General features: G+C 46.5%; 1 protein-coding gene and 1 pseudogene across 3 annotated transcripts in view; one reads left to right on the forward strand and one right to left on the reverse strand.

Moving 5' to 3' along the window:
* washc4 (WASH complex subunit 4) overlaps window positions 1-20417 on the reverse strand; it is a 115528-nt gene that overhangs the window by 87655 nt on the left and 7456 nt on the right. The window lies entirely within an intron of this gene.
* LOC140186972 (AP-1 complex subunit beta-1-like) lies at window positions 1840-18623 on the forward strand (annotated as a pseudogene).

Raw genomic sequence — 20417 nt, forward strand, 5'->3', positions numbered from 1 at the left:
TTAAGTATATAAAGGGGGAAAGAATAACTAGAGAGAATAGGGCCCTCACACTAATAGAGTTAAATGCTTGGCTCAAGGATTGGTGTGGGAGAAGTGGGTTTGAATTGGTGGGAAACTGGCACAGTATTGGGGAAGGAGGGAGCTGTTGCATTGGGATTGGCTCCACCTGAACCGTAATAGGACCTGGATCCTGGCAAATCGCATAACGAGGGCTGTGGATAGGGCTTTAAACTAAATAGCAGGGGGCTGGGTTCAACAGATTGGAGAAGTATGGATAAAGTAAAAGAGAAATGTGTGGATAAAGAAAAAGTAAAAGCGAAAGTTTAAAAAAGAAGGGTGGAGAGCAGAAACATCAAGTGCACAAGGGACAAAGACAACTAGATTTTAAAGCTCAATGAGTTTAAGGGTACTTTACCCGAATACCCGTAGTATTTGTAACAAAGTCAGTGAACTTGCCACAAATCAGTATAAAGGAATATGATTTAGTGGCCATTACAGAAACGTGGTTGCAGGGTGACGAGGATTGGGAATTAACTATCCAAGGATATTGGGTAGTACAGAAGGATAAGCAGGAAGTAAGGAAGGTGTGGTAGCGCTCTTAATTAAAGATGAGATCAGGGTGATAGTGAGAGATGATATAAGATCTAAGGAGCAGAAAGTTGAATCCGGCAGCGGGTTAGTGGCAGTAACCTATTACATTTTGGGGCTGGTGGCAGCAACCCGGTAATTTGCTAAGGGGGTAACCGACCTGGTCACGGGTGTGCTTAAACTAAGTAGTGGGGGGGAGGGGACAAACTGGAAATATAAGGATGGAGTTAAAGGGAAAGTGAGAATAAGAAAAGTTAAGAAAGACAACAGAATCAACAGACCAGAAAGCTCAAGAAGGTACAGTATGGCCAAATGAAATAAGAATTGGTGAGGGAAGTAATGAATTAAAAGTATTGTATATGAATGCATGAAGTATAAGAAATAAAGTAGATGAGCTTGAGGCTCAGTTGGAAATTGGCAAGTACCATGTTGTGGGAATAACAGAGACATGGCTCCCAGTGCACAGGGCCTAGGAAATGAACATTCAAGGGTATACGTCCTATCGAAAGGACAGACTGATGGGCAGAGGGGGTGGGCTGGCTCTGTTGGTGAGGAATGATATTCAGTCCCTTGCGAGGAGACGCAGAATCAGTATGGATAGAACTGAGAAGTTCTAAGGGTAGAAAGACCCTAATGGGAGTTATCTACAGGCCCCCAAACAGTAGTCTGGATGTAGGGTGTCAGTTGAATCAAGAGTTAAAATTGGCATGTCGCAAAGGTAATGCTACAGTTGTTTTGGGGGATTTCAACATGCAGGTAGACTGGAAGAATCAGGTTGGTACTGGACCCCATTAAAGGGAGTTCGTGGAGTGCCTCCGAGATGGATTCGTAGAACAGCTTATACTGGAGCCTACCAGAGAGAAGGCATTTCTAGATTTAGTGTTCTGCAATGAACCGGATTTGATCAGGGACCTCGAGGTAAAGGAGCCATTAGGAGGTAGTGACCATAATATGATAAGTTTTAATCTACAAATTGAGAGGGAGAAGGGAAAATCGAAAGTGTCAGTATTACAGTTGAACAAAGGGAACTATGGTGCTATGAGGGAGGAGCTGGCCAAAGTTCAATGGAACAATACCCTAGCAGGGATGACAGTGGAACAACAATGGCAGGTACTTCTGGGAATAATGCAGAAGGTGCAGGATCAGTTCATTCCAAAGAGGAAGAAAGATCCTAAGGGGAGTAAGGGGAGGCCGTGGCTGACAAGGGAAGTGAAGGACAGTATAAAAGTAAAGAAGTATAACATAGCAAAGATGAATGGGAAGCCGGATGACTGGAAAACTATTAAAGAGCAGCAGAAGATAACTAAAAAGGTAATATGCGGAGAAAAAATGAGGTACCGAGGTAAGCTAGCCAAGAATATAAAGGAGGACAGTAAAAGCTTCTTTAGGTATGTGAAAAGGAAAAAAATAGTTAAGAACAAAATTGGGCCCTTAAAGACAGAAACAGGTGAATTTATTATGGGGAACAAGGAAATGGCAGACGAGTTGAACAGGTACTTTGGATCTGTCTTCACTAGGGAAGAAACAAACAATCTACCAGATATAATAGTGGCCAAAGGATCTAGGGTAATGGATGAATTGAAGGCAATTTATATTAGGCAAGAAATGGTGTTGGATAGACTGTTGGGTCTGAAGGCTGATAAGTCCCATCCCAGGGTACTTAAGGAAGTGGCTTTAGAAATCGTGGACGCATTGGTAATCATTTTCCAATGTTCTATTGATTCAGGATCAGTTCCTGTGGATTGGAGGGTGGCTAATGTTGTCCCACTTTTCAAGAAAGGAGGGAGAGAGAAAACAGGGAATTATAGACCGGTTAGCCTGTCACCAGTGGTGGGAAAGATGCTGGAGTCAATTATAAAAGATGAAGTTACAACACATTTGGATACCAGTAACAGGATAGGTCCGAGTCAGCATGGATTTACGAAGGGGAAATCCTGCTTGACTAATCTTCCGGAATTTTTTGAAGATTTAACTATGAAAATGGACAAGGGACAGCCAGTGGATGTAGTGTACCTGGACTTTCAGAAAGCCTTTAATAAAGTCCCACATAGGAGATTAGTGGGCAAAATTAGGACACATGGAATTGGGGGAAGAGTGCTGACATGGACTGAAAATTGGCTGGCTGACAGGAAGCAAAGTGTAGCGATTAACGGGTCCCTTTCGGAATGGCAGGCGGTGACCAGTGGGGTACCACAGGGTTCAGTGCTGGGACCGCAGCTGCTTACAATAGACATTAATGATTTAGATGAAGGGATTAAAAGTAACATTAGCAAATTTGCAGATGACACAAAGCTGGGTGGCAGTGTGAAATGTGAGGAGGATGCTATGAGAATGCAGGGTGACTTGGACAGGCTGGGTGAGTGGGCGGATGCATGGCAGATGCAGTTTAATGTGGATAAATGTGAGATTATCCACTATGGTGGTAAGAACAGGAAGGCAGATTATTATCTAAATGGAGTCAAGTTAGGAAAAGGGGAAGTACAACAAGATCTAGGTGCTCTTGTACATCAGTCACTGAAAGCAAGCATGCAGGTACAGCAGGCAGTGAAGAAAGCTAATGGCATGGTGGCATAATGGCAAGGGGGATTGAGTATAGGAGCAAAGAGGTCCTTCTGCAGCTGTACAGGGCCCAGGTGAGACCACACCAGGAGTACTGCGTGCAGTTTTGGTCTCCAAATTTGAGGAAGGACATTCTTGCTATTGAGGGAGTGCAGCGTAGGTTCACAAGGTTAATTCCCGGGATGGCGGGACTGTCATATGTTAAAAGATTGGAGCTTGTATACACTGGAATCTAGAAGGATGAGAGGGGATCTGATTGAAACATATAAGATTATTAAGGGATTGGACACGCTGGAGGCAGGAAGCATGTTTCCGCTGATGGGTGAGTCCAGAACCAGAGGCCATAGTTTAAGAATAAGGGGTAGGCCATTTAGAACAGAGTTGAGGAAAAACTTTTTCACCCAGAGAGTGGTGGATATGTGGAATGCTCTGCCCCAGAAGGCAGTGGAGGCCAAGTCTCTGGATAGAGCTCTTAAAGATAGCGGACTCAAAGGTTGTGGGGATAAGGCAGGAACTGGATACTGATTGTGGATGATCAGCCAAATGGCCTACTCCTGGACCTATTTATGCACTGACTTGCTGCCACATGATTGGCTGATTTGGTACTTGCCTTAATGAACAATACCAAATAAAGTGGCCACTGAGTGTATATTACTGCAACATATTATGCCTACTCCTAAACTCAATGCCCTGACTGTTGAAAGCCAGCGTGCTATGTGTTGTCTTTGCCACTCCATCTATTGGGTGGCTGCTTTCACTTCCAGGTCCTTCTGTTCCACAACATTTATCAGTGCCCTGCCATTCACCATTTAAGTGATAACCTGGCTTACCTGTCAAAAATGCATACATCATAGATCAATGTTCTTCACCACATTTCCCCTTAACAAACCTTGTTAAAAGAGCATTATTAGCTAGTCCTTTACTGCATTGGAATGTTCAGAATCCAGTTGGCTCTTACCTTTGTCAATATAAGACTCGAATGAGAAATCATAGGTTCATGGTGAAAGGTGAAATATTTAAAGGCAACCTGAGGGTGGTGCAAGTGTGGAATGAGTGGCCATTGGAAGTGGTGGAATCAAGTTTGATTGAAACATTTAAAAGAAGTTTGGGTAACGTGACGAAAGAGGGTTACAAAGAGTACACATAGATTAAGATGTTAACTGTCCTGTGCTGGCACCAGTGGGATCAACAGTTGATCTGCCACCTGTCTTCAGGAGAAAGAGAGATAAGGAAGACAATAGAGCAGCATTTGGAAATGTTAATGAAGAGACGGGAGAGTTTAACGGAAGGAGACACCGGTCTGAGAGCTGTCAAGATCGGCTCCCTTTTTGAACCCTGAACTGTTTGAAGTGTGATGGACAGGCGATACCCCAGCAGGGGGATAAAAAGGGACAGGTTCGCTAACGCAGGACACACACGACACCACGAGGTAACGAGACCCTGGAAGCTGTGCGCCTCCCACAAGTCGGTGGGAGTTGTTGGCGATCTGGCCGCGGGACCAGCCAGAGACGCACAGGGTAGAAAGGTACGGATCGGCGGGAACCTGGTGTGTGTGTCCACCCTTGCCTGGGTGCTGGGTTCACTGCGGAAGAACGATCGTATCTGAAACGGAGGGGTCACAGTCGGTGACCTCAGAAGACATCACAAAGGGCTCGCCCGAAAGCTGACTGCGAGGAATATCGAAGGTCTGTGTGGAAGCCGTTTTGAATATTCATTCGCTTTCGCCCTCTCTCTCCTCCCCCCCACCCCCCCCGTCCACCGGCACGGCAGTGATTACTGTGAACTGAACTGAACTTTGCGTCACTTTGAAACTGGTCATTTACCCCTAGACGATGGTAGAGCTTGATTGATCCTATTATCCTAGTTCTGTGTACATGTGTGTTTATCATTGCTGAACTGTTGTATTTATTATCCTTTTGATTACAGTACTGTGTTGCTTATTTCTTTAATAAAACTTTCTTAGTTCCAGTAATCCAGACTCCAACTGAGTGATCCATTTCTGCTGGTTTGGCAACCCAGTTACGGGGTACGTAACATAAGTGGGGTTCTCGTCCGGGATTTTGAACGCTAAATTTGGGACGGAGTAAATTGATTGGGTTAAAATTCCCAAAAGAAAGAAAAGGCAAACAGCAGAAATGGAGATTGAGGAATTTCTAAAGGCGCCGACCTTGAAGGCATTAGAGGATGCCAGGAAAGCGGAATTGGCAGCTGTGGCCAAACGGTTGAATCTTGTTAAGGGGAAGTCGACAATGAGGAGAGAGGAGATGCACAGAGCTATCGTAGAGCACTATGTATCTAAAGGTGTGTTTCCCCAAGGGGAGCTGGAGGTGGTGTCTATTGAAAAACCTGATGAAGACACAGTACAGGTGCAGATTGAAAAACTGAGACTCGAGCACGAGTTCCGGGTGCGGCAGCTAGAACACGAAGAGAAACAGTTAGAACGGCGAGAGAGAGAGAGAGAGAGAGAGAGAGGCAGTTGGAGCGAGAAGAGACGGATAAACAGTTGGAGCGAGAGGAGAAAAAGAGGGAAAGGGAATTTGAGCTGGAGAAGTTAAAGATGATGGCAGAGCAGGGGCTCGTGCCGAACCAAGGTGGAGGGTTCAGCGACCCAGGAGGTTAGGCTGGTTCCCCCATGTGACGATACCGATGTGGATTGGTACTTTCTCCATTTCGAAAAAGTTGCTACGTCAGGACTGGCCGAGGGATAAGTGGGCTGTTTTGCTTCAGAGTGTACTTAAAGGAAAAGCCCAACAAGCTTACTCAGTTTTGTCCACGGAAGATGCCCAGAGGTATGAGGTGGTGAAAGAGGCCATCCTCAGGATTTATGAGTTGGTCCCAGAGGCATACCGGCAGAGGTTCCGGAATGCGAGTATTTAGAGTTTGCCCATGAGATGCAGACATATTGTGAGCGTTGGTGCGCCTCGAATGGGGTGGATGGGGATTATGACAGACTGCTACAGCTGATCCTGATTGAGCAGTTTAAAGGTTGTGTCCCTGAGGGTATGAGACCCTACCTAGATGAGAAAGAGGCAGCCACGTTAGCCGCAACTGCTAAGTTAGCGGATGAGTACGCGTTGACGTATAAAGTGAAGTTTGCCCCGAGTAAAGGCTACCAGAAGGGTAATCAGGACGGCGGGGAGAGTCCGCCAGAAAAGTCAGGAAATAAGCCAGGGACTAGTGAGAAGGATAAGGTAGACCGGGAGCAGTCTGGTAGGAAGTCTCCTGGGGTCGTCTGTTATAATTGTGGGAAAGTCGGACACTTTGCGTCCAGGTGCTTTGCCCCAAAGGAGGAGACGGGGAAAGGAAAAACGGCAATTTTGACTGGCTGTATCGAGCTGGTAAACGAACTGCTAGGAGAGGAAAGGTCTGCCAAAGTTCGGGAAGGGCACGAGAGGTTTATCTCGGCCGGATTGGTGTCGGTGAAGGAGGGGTTAAACCCAGTTCCAGTGCGGATCTGGAGAGATACTGGAGCGTGTCAGTCATTGATATTGAAGAGTGTATTAGTGTTTAGTTCAGAGACCCAGACTGGGGAGGTCAAGGTCAAAGGTATTGGGGAAGGGACAGAGGCAGTCCCTTTGCACCAGATACACCTACAAAGCAACTTGGTCTCTGGACCAGTCACGATCGGGGTGAGGTCCGAATTACCGATGAAAGGCATGGAAGTCTTACTCGGTAATGACCTCGTGGGGGGAATTGTGTTCCCAGCTGTGAGATTGACAAGTCAGCCTGCCAGCATTGAGGCCCCGCCCATGGACTCGCAGGTTTATCCCGTTTGCGCGGTAACTCGGCGGATGTCGAGGAAGGCTGCAGAGGCTGATATAAAGTTAGCTGAGACGTTTCTGCCAGCCTTGTACGAGGAGGGGGTAGAAAGTGAAAAGAAGGAACATAATGAAACAGGAGGAAGTGGGGAAATTAAGGTAGATTTATCATTAGAAAAGAAGGACTTTATACAGGCACAGGAGTAAGACGAGGAAACAGCTCGCTGTGAAACAGAGTTAGGAAGAGAGCCAGTAGGCTATGGTGTGAAGGGGGAGGTGCTAAGGAAGGAAGGGAGACCAAGTACCACAGATGAGGAATGGGGGATGGTGCCAAAAATCTCTGGGGGTGAGATTTTTAACCCCTCGGGTACCCCTCGGTGGACATTTTGAGGTGCTGAAGGAAACAGTCTGCGGAATCATGAAAGAGGTTTACTGGCTGCACAGGAGGAAGGATGTTATTGATTATGGCAGACGCGAACTGAGACGGTCACAGGTTTTTGATATGCTAACAAACCTAGTCGGTGTTAGCGCGGAAATCAATGAAGCTAGGGTCCCCCTGATAAGGAAAAAAAAACATTTTGAAAAGATGAGTATGGTATCGACCAGATGGGAGAAGGCTATTGTTTTGGCCAGCTCTGCTGATAAGGTCTCTCCCTTAATCCCCGAACAAAGCCACTCTTTAGGAGAAGTAATTAAACGGCTCGCACACGTGTGTTTAATTGTCCCGAGGCCATGCAAAGAACTGGGACGTTGGGTGGTGTTTGTCACGCTAGGTCAGCCTAGTGAACAACACCCCTATAGAATGAGTAATTCAGTGACAAAAGGCCTAACGAACACAGAAGTGTATATTGGCGATGTAATACGGCTGTCTGAAGCCAGCTTGATAGTGAACCTTGAAAAAAATGAGTTCAGCCACACGAAGGTCACTTATCTGGGAATTGTGGTAACACAGGGGCAGCTAGCAGCGATGCAAGCTAAGGTGCGGGCTATCTCTGACATCCCAACCCCGACAGACAAGAGGGCCCTCAGAAGGCTCTTGGAGATGGTGGGGTACTGTAGGAAGTTTTGCAATAACTCTGCGGTTACTACCCCTCCCCCTCCTACTAAGCCCTTGCGAAAGAAAACTAAGTCGGGATGGGACGACCCTTGTTATCGTGGTCCGGGACGAAACCCAGTGAGAGGTTACACTGATCACAATTCATCAGTGTTTTCGGCCACTATGAAGTTGCTAAGTTGGAGCCTGGTTTAGGGGATTATTAAAAATTACACATATAAAAAGAACGGAAAATGTGATTGCTGACTGTCAAGGTGTTGACAACTTAAAATTCTCTGTATTAGCCAAATAGCTGATGAAGATTATATTTGTGTGTATCTAATAATGTATTCATGTTTGTAATTTTTACCCCGGTAAAAATCCTTAAAGGTGAGGGGTGTGACGAAAGAGGGTTACAAAGTGTACACATAGAATAAGATGTTAACTGTCCTGTGCTGGCACCAGTGGGATCAACAGTTGATCTGCCACCTGTCTTCAGGAGAAAGAGAGATAAGGAAGACAATAGAGCAGCATTTGGAAATGTTAATGAAGAGACGGGAGAGTTTAACGGAAGGAGACACCGGTCTGAGAGCTGTCAAGATCGGCTCCCTTTTTGAACCCTGAACTGTTTGAAGTGTGATGGACAGGCGATACCCCATCAGGGGGATAAAAAGGGACAGGTTCGCTAAGGCAGGACACACACGACACCACGAGGTAACGAGACCCTGGAAGCGGTGAGCCTCCCACAAGTCGGTGGGAGTTGTTGGAGGTCTGGCCACGGGACCAGCCAGAGACGCACAGGGTAGAAAGGTACGGATCGGCGGGAACCCGGTGTGTGTGTGTCCACCCTTGCCTGGGTGCTGGGTTCACCGCAGAAGAACGTTTGCATCTGGAATGGAGGGGTCACAGTCGGTGACCTCAGAAGACATTACAAAGGGCTCACCCAAAAGCTGACTGCGAGGAATATCAAAGGTCTGTGTGGAAGCCGTTTTGAATATTCATTCGCTTTCGCCCTCTCTCTCCTCCCCCCCCTCCCGTCCACTGGCACGGCAGTGATTACTGTGAACTGAACTGAACTCAATTGAACTGAACTTTGCGTCACTTTGAAAATGGTCATTTACCCCTAGACGACGATAGAGCTTGATTGATCCTATTATCCTAGTTCTGTGTACGTGTGTTTATCATTGCTGAACTGTTGTATCCTTTTGATTACAGTACTGTGTTGCTTATTTCTTTAATAAAACTTTCTTAGTTCCAGTAATCCAGACTCCAACTGAGTGATCCATTTCTGCTGGTTTGGCAACCCAGTTATGGGGTACGTAACAGTAAGTACATGAATGGAAGCAGTATGGAGGGCGAGTCAATGGGACTAGGTAGTTTAACAGTTCAGTATGGACTAGATGGGCCAGAAGGTCCTGTTTCTGTACTGTAGTGCTCTATGACTATGACTATTGTCTATTCTAACTGACCCGGCGGGCCGGTGCTAGTGGCCTGGTAAATTGAAGTAACTAATTGGGCGACAGGCGGTTGACCCGGTAAATTAACCAGCATAGGAAGAGACAGACGTTTGGCCAAACAGTGGAGAAAGGAACTCCCCTGCAGTCTATCAGGATGTTAAGTGCAGCGCTAACAAAGAAACTGAGAAACAGTGTGTGGCACTAGGTGGAACTTAGGATATAACCTCTGGTGAACAACCAGTAAATTTAATTTGGAAAAAGAATTGCGGTAAAAAGTGGAAATCATTGATTAAAGAATGATACCAAATGGAATAGTACTTTACTGGCCAGTTGGAGGAACAATGCATGCGATAAACGGGTAGAGGTACGTACGTCAGAAGGAAATCCCAAGACTTGGGAAACATTAAAGGCAGAGTGCGAATGGGTAGATGGGGGAAGGAAAAAGAGAACAAGAGAAGCAAAAAAAAGCAGTCAAAGGCAGAGATGGGCAGACAGGAAGGTTTAAATCGGCAGTGCTGCGCGCAAGATCTAGGACCAATACAGGATCCCTGGCATACCGACCCTGTTTGAGGAAAGTGACCGCGATGAGGATTGGGCACCTACCTTACCAGGGGCCAAGTGCACCGTGTTTCCAAACCCCAATCTTCCCAGAACTCAGGTACGGTGGTTGCTCGGGTAAAACAGCTGCGGCAGGAAAGGGAAGGCTTTCTATACCGAGATCCAGGAAGAGAATACCGAGGATTATTCCGACACAGGGAGGGAAGAATCCAATAAAACCCCAGAGTTAATGGCTCCACAGAGAAAATTGCCCACCCGAAGGCTGCCCAGTCCACAGGCAGCCCAGGAGCGACAACCCTCAGTAATTCTTGTGTATGCACCCTAGAAGCCTCAAGAAATGATAGTGATCATCAGTCAGGCCCTTGATAGAAAAGAAAAACCAGCACAGTTTCCTTAGTATGTTTGTAGTACTATACATATGTATAATGCGACCCCGCAAGATTCATTTGGTCTCTGCTGCATGATTCTCTCAGCTGATGAGGGGCGGAAATGGAAGGCAGAATTAAGATACCAAACCTATCAAGAGTTACAGGCAGGAATCCATAATGAGAATGAACAGACAAACCAGATTATTCAAGCCTTGGAGTGGGCTCTCCAACGACCTGTAAATATCACTAAAGTACTTGAACGCAAACTGAAGCCTGGGAAATCGGGACCAGACTATTGGGAGCAAGTTATGGGCTACTATGGCACTTTCGCAGGAGACCAAGCCTCTAATAATGGGAATCTGTCCCCCGCCCCCCCCCCCCAGTTTAATGCCTTACTGCTCCAATGCTTACCAATTAAGTTAGCCAACATGATTAAAACTAATAATATGGATTGGCCTGACAATGACCGAAATCAAATGCGACAAGCTTTGACATATTACTGGGACCCAGCTTTCGAATCCCGATCAACCCCAAAGGGAACTAATATTAAAGGTGAATATGTTCAGCGGGGGATGCTAGAAGGCTATATCTGGGGATCAGAAATGGGAACAAAAACCTACCAAGGGACAGATGGGGACAACAACCTGTTAAGAAATTGACGAGCAAGGATGCTTCCTACTGTGAGTACGACCCCTCAGGTAGAGCCCAATGTAATATTGCAAGTTGCTGCAATTCTAATTCCATTTATGATTGATACTGGGGCAACCACATCCACTCTCGATCAGGAAATAATATCGGAAAAGGGATTCCAACTATCAGACGTTACAATCACTATCAGGGTTTGAAGGCACGGAACGCACATATTCACATACCCAGCCACTACAGGTGGAATTCCAGAGGGACCCAGTGTGAGGTTTCGTTTACAGCTGCCACCAGTCTGGGGTGTAATCTAGCAGGGAGAGACTTGCTCCGTCCGTTGGAAGTTGAGATTCTATGCACAGACAAGGGTGTCACCCTGGGACTAGCAAACAACCGACAGCTTCCCCAGTTACCGACGACCCTTCCCCCCCCCCCAGTGGTGGGCATTTAACCTGAACTCCACCTCGTTTGAACCCCCTCTACCAGAGGCAGACCCTCATGTGACTCTGTGCTATGATCCTCCGCGGTGCTCAACTGAGGAAAGCCAATATTATGCACCCTTCGAGGGACAGAAGTTCCCAGTCACGGTGATTGAAGAGGTTAAAGGAAGAGAGGGCAGTGCATTACTGGCCGAAGTTCCAGATTTCCTTTGGCGACAGACAGAACTGGTGGTTCCCCATACCACCATTAGGGTTTGCCCTGGGTTCAAGTGAAAGAGCCTAGGGTTCCTTGCCTACACCCTGATGAAACAAGCCTCCAGCACTGAGGGAAAATGGCAAGACTTGGCCCCGGGCCAACTCCGATACGAGAAGGACTCAGAGGTGAAGACAGGACATCTGGTAAGACCACACCTCTGGGCAATTTCAGGCCATGAAGTCGGCCGCACCAACTGCCCCCACCCCCCCCCCCGGATCACCGTGAAAGGAGGACAGACTCTTGCATCCATTCCGCAATATCCCCTCAAGCCCGGGGCAATGTTTTATGAGGCTGGAAGCTCTTTTGTGGATCCAGAGAGGAAACGATGTTCTGGCTATGCGATAGTGACGGACAGTGAAGTGATTGAGCAAGCCTCTTTTGAAGCAGCTGTCTTCGCCCAGAAAGCTGAAGCTGCTTGTTGTCTCATGCCTGTATCCTAGAAACAGACTAAAGTATGAACCTTTACACAGACTCCCATTAGGCACTGACTACAAAACTTCGGAGATTTCTGACTTCCTCTGGCCACCCCATTAGTAAAGCTACCTTTGTAAACAACTTACTCACTGTTCTACAGCTACCTCAAGTTTTGGCTATTATTAAATGTGCAGCCCATACTGGGGAATCTGATGAGATACTTAAGGGTAATGCCAGGGCTGATGCAGCAGCTAAACAGACAACCTTGAATCCCACAGTTTTAGTCCCCTCAGGAACCCAGCAAGTTCCTATTAGACAAAATCTAAGGATGGGCATGCCAGATATGGGGGAAATACGCAAGTTTCAAGGGGAGAGCACAAACTATGGTCCCAACTGGGTTGCCACCTTGAACCTCAAGACCAATTTATGGGTGACCCCTGTGGGACAAGTCTGTGTTCCCTCTGTGTTCTTACCTATTTTGATAGATTATGTAAATAATTGTACACACCTGGGCAAGGAGGGAGTGGTTAATACCTTATTAGAATCTTGGTGGCGCACTGATTTCCAGCAAGAGCTGAAAAGTGAGCCACAGCATGTTTAAAAAAAAAACGAATGTTGGAAAGGGAATGCCTTGTGTTTCTGGAACTACCCCCTTGCCTGGTGGACCTTTTTCTTGTTTGCAACTTGATTTTATAGAATTACCTAGAGTACATTGTTATAATAGAGCTTAGTGATAGTAAATGTATTCAGCGGATGGATTGAAGCTGTTCCTACAACTGATAATACCACTATGACTGTTGTGAAAATATTGCTAAAAGAAATAATTCCTCGGCGTAGTGGAACGAGCCAATGGTACCTTGCAAGATAAGTTGGCCAAACTTACACAAGAAACTGGATTGACCTGGTTGAAGGTTTTATCCTTAGCCCTATTCCATATGAGTATCATGCCATCAAGTAAAACGGGGTTATCACCTGCAGAAATTATCTATGGGAAGCCTTTGAGAACCCCATAGGGACCCCGACCTTGTTTACCGCTCCTCCCTGAGAGCTTACCTGCAAAATTAGATATGCATACCCTGGGGGAAGAGATGGAAAAATATTTATGCAAATTAACTAAAACTCTCCAAAGCCTTCATTCACAGGTACACCAGGCCTATCGAGAAGACGAAACCCAGCCTAAAAGTGACTACCCCATGACTAAACCTGGAGATTTTGTCCTGATCAAGAACTGGGACCAAGGGAAACTCGGACCTCGTTGGAGAGGACCACACTCACCATAACTGATTCTAAATATTTCACAACAACCAAGAAAGGAGAAATCTTTGAACTCAAAGCAGAGCTCAACAGTGACAGGAAGGACAAAAAGAAAAAGGCAGTGAAGAAAGTGATTGCATCAATGACTGCTGGCAAAGATATCAGTGCCCTCTTTCCTGATGTCCCGATGGTGGAGGAGGGAGGAGAAGATGGCGGCACGACGCAGCGTGCGCGGCCATTCCGAATGATATCGTATGTGTAACTAGGGGCCGTGCACAATCCTGATTTGATGGAGACAGCCGTGAGAAGCACGGAGGAACACCTGGAGAAACTTCTGAAATGCCCGCTTCGCTGCCGCTGCTACTGTGCGATCGAGAATCTCCGGAGAGGAAGGCCCCAGATCCTCGGCTTTGCCTATTGCCTGTTGCCAGGGCCGAGGTCGAAGCGCTCGGCAGAGATGGTGCTCGGTGTCGGAGAGCTGGTCGGAGGCTTGGAGTTTTCGGACGGACTTGGAGTCAGACTGTGGTCGGATGCTTCCAGGATGCTGCATCGGCAAGTTTGCGGCGCTGGAGGTTCACCGTCTGCGTGAGATGATGGGACTTTCAAGAGACTTTGAAACTTTTTAACGTGCCCATGGTCTGTTCTTTATCAAATTACAGTATTGCTTTGCACTGTTGTAACTATATGTTATAATTAAAACAACAGGAATTCTGCAGATGCTGTAAATTCAAGCAACACACATCAAAGTTGCTGGTGAACGCAGCAGGCCAGGCAGCATCTGTAGGAAGAGGTGCAGTCGACGTTTCAGGCTGAGACCCTTCGTCAGGACTAACTGAAGGAAGAGTGAGTAAGGGATTTGAAAGTTGGAGGGGGAGGGGGAAATCCAAAATGATAGGAGAAGACAGGAGGGGGAGGGATGGAGCCAAGAGCTGGACAGGTGATAGGCAAAAGGGGATACAACAGGATCATGGGACAGGAGGTCCGGGAAGAAAGACAAGGGTGGGGGGGGACCCAGAGGATGGGCAAGAGGTATATTCAGAGGGACAGAGGGCCCTCGGAGGCTCCATCTTCCTCTCACCCCAACCCTCCCCTCTCCATTGACACACCCAGCCTCCCCCCTCCCCCCTCTGATCCCAGCTCTCATCCGTGCTGGGTCTTTACCATCCCCTCCGACCTTCAACTGTCGGAGGCAGAGCGCTCTGTCCTCAGTAAGGGCCTCACCTTTGTCCCCCTTCGCCCACACCTCAGCGAGTTCCGTATTCGCCATGATGCGGAACTTTTCTTCCGCCGTCTCTGTCTCCGAGCCTACTTCTTCGGCAAGGACTCTTCCACCCCCACCGATGACCCCTTCTCCCGTCTTCAACCCTCCTCTTCTTCATGGACACCCCGCTCTGGTCTTCTGCCTGCTCTGGATCTCTTTATCGCTAACTGCCGACGGGATATCAACTCTCTCGACTTCACCGCACCTTGTCCCCATTCCAACCTCACTCCTTCGGAACACTCTGCTCTCCACTCCCTCCGCACTAATCCTAACCTTATTATTAAACCCGCCGATAAGGGGGGGTGCTGTTGTAGTCTGGCGTACTGACCTCTACCTTGCCGAGGCACAGCGACAACTCGCGGATACCTCCTCTTATTTACCCCTCGATCGTGACCCCACTAAGGAGCACCAGGCCATTGTCTCCCACACCATCACCGGCTTTATCCGCTCAGGGGATCTCCCATCCACTGCTACCAACCTTATAGTTCCCACACCCCGCACTTCCCGTTTCTACCTCCTACCCAAGATCCACAAACCTGCCTGTCCTGGCCGACCTATTGTCTCAGCTTGCTCCTGCCCCACCGAACTCGTTTCTGCATACCTCGACACGGTTCTATCCCCCCTTGTTCAATCCCTTCCGACCTATGTTCGTGACACTTCTCACGCTCTTAAACTTTTCGATGATTTTAAGTTCCCTGGCCCCCACCGCTTTATTTTCACCATGGAAGTCCAGTCCTTATATACTTCCATCCCCCATCAGGAAGGTCTCAAAGCTCTACGCTTCTTTTTGGATTCCAGACCTGATCAGTTCCCCTCTACCACCACTCTGCTCCGTCTAGCGGAATTAGTCCTTACTCTTAATAATTTCTCCTTTGGCTCCTCCCACTTCCTCCAAACTAAAGGTGTAGCTATGGGCACCCGTATGGGTCCTAGCTATGCCTGCCTTTTGTTGGCTTTGTGGAACAATCTATGTTCCGTGCCTATTCTGGTATCTGTCCCCCACTTTTCCTTCGCTACATCGACGACTGCATTGGCGCTGCCTCCTGCACGCATGCAGAACTTGTTGACTTTATTAACTTTGCCTCCAACTTTCACGCTGCCCTCAAGTTTACCTGGTCCATTTCCGACACCTCCCTCCCCTTTCTAGATCTTTCTGTCTCTGTCTCTGGAGGCAGCTTATCCACTGATGTCTGCTATAAGCCTACTGACTCTCACAGCTATCTGGACTATTCCTCTTCTCACCCTGTCTCTTGCAAAAACGCCATCCCCTTCTCGCAATTCCTCCGTCTCTGCCGCATCTGCTCTCAGGATGAGGCTTTTCATTCTAGGATGAGGGAGATGTCTTCCTTTTTTAAAGAAAAGGGCTTCCCTTCCTCCATCAACTCTGCTCTTAAACGCATCTCCCCATTTCACGTACATCTGCTCTCACTCCATCCTCCCGCCACCCCACTAGGAATAGGGTTCCCTGGTCCTCACCTACCACCCCACCAGCCTCCGGGTCCAACATATTATTCTCCATAACTTCCGCCACCTCCAACGGGATCCCACCACTAAGCACATCTTTCCCTCCCCCCCTCTCTCATTCCGCAGGGATCGCTCCCTACGCAACTCCCTTGTCCATTCGTCCCCCCCATCCCTCCCCACTGGTTTCCCTCCTGGCACTTATCCGTGTAAGCGGAACAAGTGCTACACATGCCCTTACACTTCCTCCCTTACCACCATTCAGGGCCCCAAACAATCCTTCCAGGTGAGGCAACACTTCACCTGTGAGTCGACTGGGGTGATATACTGCATCCGGTGCTCCTGATGTGGCCTTTTATATATTGGCGAGACCCAACGCAGACTGGGAGACCGCTTTGCTGAACATCTACGCTCTGTCTGCCAGAGAAAGCAGGAACTCCCAGTGGCCACACATCTTAATTCCACATCCCATTCTGACATGTCTATCCACGGCCTCCTCTACTGTAAAGATGAAGCCACACTCAGGTTGGAGGAACAACACCTTATATTCCGTCTGGGTAGCCTCCAACCTGATGGCATGAACATCGACTTCTCTAACTTCCGCTAAGGCCCCACCTCCCCCTCGTACCCCATCTGTTACTTATTTTTATGCACACATTCTTTCTCTCACTCTCCTTTTTCTCCCTCTGAATATACCTCTTGCCCATCCTCTGGGTCCACCCCTCCCCCCCGTCTTTCTTCCCAGACCTCCTGTCCCATGATCCTCTTGTATCCCCTTTTGCCTATCACCTGTCCAGCTCTCGGCTCCATCCCTCCCCCTCCTGTCTTCTCCTATCATTTTGGATCTCCCCCTCCCCCTCCAACTTTCAAATCCCTTACTCACTCTTCCTTCAGTTAGTCCTGACGAAGGGTCTCAGCCTGAAACGTCGACTGCATCTCTTCCTACAGATGCTGCCTGGCCTGTTGCGTTCACCAGCAACTTTGATGTGATATGTTATAATTATGTGTTTTTTGTCAGTTTTTCAGTCGGTTTGTCATGTGAAGAAGCTGGTGTACCTCTATCTAATGAACTACGCAAAGAGCCAACCAGATATGGCAATTATGGCTGTCAACAATTTTGTTAATGACTGTGAAGATCCCAATCCACTGATCAGAGTGCTGGCTGTGAGAACAATAGGCTGCATCCGTGTGGATAAAATTACTAAGATTTGTGTGAGCCCGTGCAAAAATGTCTGAAGGATGAAGACCCTTATGTACAAAAAACTGCTTCTGTCTGTGTAGCCAAGCTACATGAAATCAATGCACAGCTGGTAGAAGATCAGGGATTTCTGGACACTCTAAAGGATCTGATATCTTAATCTAATCCAACAGCCGTTGCAAATGCTGCGGCTGTTCTGTCGGAAATTGCAGAAACTCATCCAAACAGCAACTTGTTAGACCTCAATTTTCAGACAATTAACAAGTTTTTAAAAGCCTTAAGTGAATGTACTGAATGGGGCCAAATATTTATCCTTGATTATTTGGTCAATTATAGCCTAAGGATGACCGAGAAACTCAAAGCATCTGTGAGCGTGTGATGCCACGTTTATCTCATGCTAACTCAGCTGTTGTCCTGTCGGCTGTAAAGGTTCTGATGAAATTCATGGAAATGTTTTCAAAGGACTTGGATTACTATGGCACTTTGTTGAAGAAATTGGCTCCCCCACTGGTAACGCTGTTGTCTGCAGAACCAGAATTCCAAAATACGTTGCTCTCCGGAACATCAACCTCATTATACAGAAAAGGTCTGAGACTTTTAAGCATGAAACGAAGGTTTTCTTTGTAAAATACAATGATCCAGTATAAGTGAAACTGGAAAAACTGGATATTATGATTTTCAAGCTAATATTGCACAGGTTTCGGCAGAATTGAAGGAGTACGCCACTGAAGTTGACGTTGACTTTGCGTGCAATTAAAACCAAGCAATCAGCAGAACGCTGCGTGAGTACTCCACTTGACCTCATCAAGACAAAAGTAAACTACGTCGTCCCAGAAGCTACCGTAGTAATAAAGGACATTTTCCGTAAATACCCAAACAGGCATGAAAGGGTTATTGCAACACTTTGGGAAAATCTGGACTCTCTGGATGAACCAGAAGAGCAGCGATGTTATGGATAGTTGGGAAGTATGCAGAAAGAATTGACAATGCTGATTAGAGTGTTTCCTGGAAGGATTCCATGATGAGAGCACATGGGTTCAACTACAACTTCTGACTGCTATTGTGAAACTATTCTTAAAAAAATCCTCGACTGAGACACAAGAGCTGGTGCAGCAAATTCTAAGCTTGGCGACACAGGATTCTGACAACCCTGACTTGAAAGACAGTGGCTATATATACACTGGCATCTACTTTCTACAGATCCAGTGGCAGCAAAGGAAGTTGTATTGGCAGAAAAACCTCTGATTTCAGAAGAAACTGATTTTATTGAGCCAATGCTCCTTGATGAATTAATCTGTCATATTGGAACACTGGCCCCTGTGTACCATAAGCCACCCAGTGTATTTGTGGAGTGGCAATCGAACAGACGGCAAACATGATATTGAAGGAATTAAGTAAGAGGACTCTCTTGGACTAAAGGAAAATGTATTGGTTGATAACTGACATGTGGCTATTGTGTTTTACTATTTATTGTTATGTTTATTATTTAGTGTTGCATTTGTTATGTTATGATTGCACTGCCCCCGAGAAACGCTGTCTCATTCTGCCCTGCAGAGCTGATGTATGGTTAGAATGACAATAAAGTTTTTTGAATCTTTGAATCTTTGGTGTTTTGCATTTCGGAAGTCTGATTATATTAATTTTGATCATTGTCTGCATTTTAAGATGCCTTTGGCCATGTTTTGTATCTTGTTGTAGAAATGACCAACTATTGTGAAAGTTTATCATGTAATGATAAAAAGGAGGGAATGATGAAGTTTTAAGGATACTGGAGGACGTAAGAAATTATTCTTGGCCTCTTGTAAATAACGGGTTAAAATTAAGTGCCAGCTTGTGTGTGCTCTGTTCTGTGAAAGTGTGCAAAGTCTGCCCTTGGCTAAGGAATCTGCCTTTAGTTTGCTTAGATTAACGACTCACAGCTGTCCTGTTGGGAGCGATATAAGGGCTAAAGCCTGATTTATACTTATGCATCAACTTGACAACATAAGTACTGTGTCGCCGCAAACCCTACGCAGAGCCCACACGGATCCCTACGCCAGAGCCTGACGCGCACCTCTCCCAAAATGTAACTGCACATCGCGGCAACACAGAATGCAACAACAGTGATTGTTCCGCCTGGGAGCATCGTATTTCCTCCTACGCTGCAATAGCTTCCCATTGGCCAACTGAAGGGTAGGGAAGGAACTCTGGCTGCAATGCTTTCCATAAAGCTTTACAGACCTCCGAAATTATGGAGGACACATTTCGCTTTTACAGAAAACGGCGCTTGCTTTAAACTTTGTTTACCCTGAGGAAGACTACCATGACCATGAAGCCTTGCGCGGGCAGGTGTGTGCACATGCACGACGTACCCGAATTGCAGAGTGATGCAGACACACCAACGCACAAGTATAAATGCTCACAACTCACGTAGGCCACTTGCGTAGGTTACGTCGTCGAGTTGCCGCAGAAGTATAAATCAGGCTTAAGTTCACACACACTATGTCTCACAGTTTCACATCACTGATCTATAAGTTCCCTCCTTTGCCTATTCAAGCCTTACTGATAAGGCAAGAATCTGTCTGTAATTAAAACCTTGATTTAGTGTACTCTCTTACCTAATTAAATTTTGCTCTGACTTGGCAGGAAGATCTGTTCAACTAGGTGATTCTTTGTTTCACCAGTCCTATAAATTGTCATGTTTCTGAGTGTTAGACAGAAAGCTTGTTATGAGCCACCAGAGAGAGAGATACCCTGTCTCCCTGATGATTGGCTCCAAGTTTTTCTCACCAGCTGAGTTAAAACAAATAAACTGGTGAAAGATTAAAGTAAAGACAGAAAGAACTTTTGGTGTGATTATTTGGTCCGGTAAATTTATGTTTACAGAACATTTCAAGCTTCTCATGCTAACTATGGACAGGAATTCAATCAAATGTAAACCCAGAAACAGACTAGAATTGGAACATTTGGATGATCTAATGAGGATTTCATCTGGGTGCAAAATTAATCTGGACAATTTTATAGACAATGGATTTGTAATAATGACATGAAAAAAATTTTATGAAACATGAAAGATATTTTTTGTACTGTATTTCATTACACCTTTCAATAAGTAAAATCAATAGTATGTCGCTTTTCAATTTTCATTCTAAACATTCGTAGTATGCATATAACAAAAAAACTCTTAAGGTGCC

The sequence above is a fragment of the Mobula birostris genome, chromosome 23 (assembly GCF_030028105.1).
Source record: "Mobula birostris isolate sMobBir1 chromosome 23, sMobBir1.hap1, whole genome shotgun sequence".
NCBI lineage: Eukaryota > Metazoa > Chordata > Chondrichthyes > Myliobatiformes > Myliobatidae > Mobula > Mobula birostris.